The sequence below is a fragment of the Triticum aestivum genome, unplaced genomic scaffold (genome assembly GCF_018294505.1).
Source record: "Triticum aestivum cultivar Chinese Spring unplaced genomic scaffold, IWGSC CS RefSeq v2.1 scaffold130279, whole genome shotgun sequence".
Taxonomy (NCBI): Eukaryota; Viridiplantae; Streptophyta; class Magnoliopsida; order Poales; family Poaceae; genus Triticum; species Triticum aestivum.
In genome coordinates this window covers 1-1,682 of record NW_025260683.1, presented here as the reverse complement: position 1 = coordinate 1,682, position 1,682 = coordinate 1, and the positions used below count along the sequence as shown (strand labels likewise).

The 1,682-nt window shown below is 51.9% G+C and overlaps 1 pseudogene; it reads left to right on the top strand.

Moving 5' to 3' along the window:
* Nucleotides 1-446: 446 nt before the first annotated feature.
* On the top strand, nt 447-585 carry LOC123177775 (uncharacterized; annotated as a pseudogene).
* Nucleotides 586-1,682: the final 1,097 nt, after the last annotated feature.

Below are 1,682 nucleotides of genomic sequence, written 5' to 3'. Positions count from 1 at the left end.
CGCACGCTGCCACCGAGAAGCTCACGAAGGGCAATCAGGCCCTATGGCGGGCGACGGTGCTCTCGGCCATCTGAAGCGCACAGATGGCCAAGTACCTCGACGTCGAGCAGCCACCGCCGCCCATGCAGATTGATGTCACTTCATCTGATGGCAAGACGACGGCGAAGGCGCCAAACCCTGAATTCCAAACCTGGTATGCTCAAGATCAGCAAGTTTTCTCCTATCTTCTGACGACACTGCCTCGTGAGATCGCCATCCAGGTTGCATCATGTCACACCGCGGCTGAACTCTGGAACACGGTGGAAGGGATGCTTGCATCTCACACCCGTTCTCAGACCACCAACGTCAGGATTGCCCTCGCCAACCTGCAGAAGGGCAACTCCTCCATCACCAACTATGTCGGGAAGATCAAGTCCCTCTGCGACGAGTTGATCACTGCAGGGAAGAAGGTGGACGACGACGACATCGTCTCCCACATCCTCACCGGGCTAGATGAAGATTTCGACCCGGTGGTGTCCGCCATGTGTTCCCGGGTGGAGCCGGTGACCGTGGTCGAGCTGTTTTCACAGCTGCTTAGCTTCGAGACGAGGCTCAATCTTCGGGGTGGAGGGTCTCAATCCTCTGCCAACGCCGCTACTCAAGGCTGCAGAAACGGTGGCGGTGGTGATTGCGGTCGCCGCCAAGGCGGCAATGGTGGTGACCGCAGCGGGCGCGGCGGCGGCTACTCCAAGTCAGGAGGGCGCGGTGGTGGACACAACGGTGGTGGCGGGGGCAACTACAACAACCATGCCTCTGCCGCCCCTAGAGTCCAGTGCCAAATTTGCGGCAAGATGGGCCATCCAGCTTGGCAATGCTGGAAGCGCTATGACGAATCCTACCAAGGCGTGGAGGAGAAGTCAGCCAACCTAGCTGCACCGCAGTATGGGGTTGACACAAATTGGTACTTGGACAGTGGTGCCACCGATCACATCATTGAAGACCTGGAGAAGCTGACCGTGCGTGATTGCTACAATGGAAACGAGCAGATTCACACTGCCAGTGGGTCAGGTATGGTTATCAAACACATCGGTCATTCGGCAATTCACACTCCTGATCGTGATCTCCTTCTAAATAATATCCTTCATGTGCCTCAAGCAAACAAAAGTCTAATTTCTGCTAGCCGCCTTGCTCTTGACAACAATTCCTTTGTTGAAATTCATCCCTATTCTTTTCTTGTCAAGGAACGGGGAACAAAGAAGGTGCTCCTTCGAGGCAGGGGTACACGAGGACTCTACCCGGTTAGGCACACGGGATCCGACGTCAAGAAGCATATGCTCAGTGCCACCAAGCTATCTCCAGATAGGTGGCACCGACGTCTAGGCCATCCATCTCCTCTTATTGTTAGCAAAATCATTAGCAAGAATAATCACCCGTGTGCAAATTCTTTCAATAAAGATTATGTATGTGATGCATGCCAAAAAGGCAAAAGTCACCGGTTGCCTTATCCTAAGTCAATAAGTGAATCAAAATTTTCCTTAGAACTTGTGTTTTCTGATGTTTGGGGTCCTGCTATTAAAACAGTAGGAAGAAAGAAGTACTATGTGAGTTTCATCGACGATTTCAGTAAATTCACATGGATCTATTTGATCAAACACAAGTCTGAGTTCTTCCAAAAATTCCATGATTTTCAGCACCTAGTAAAA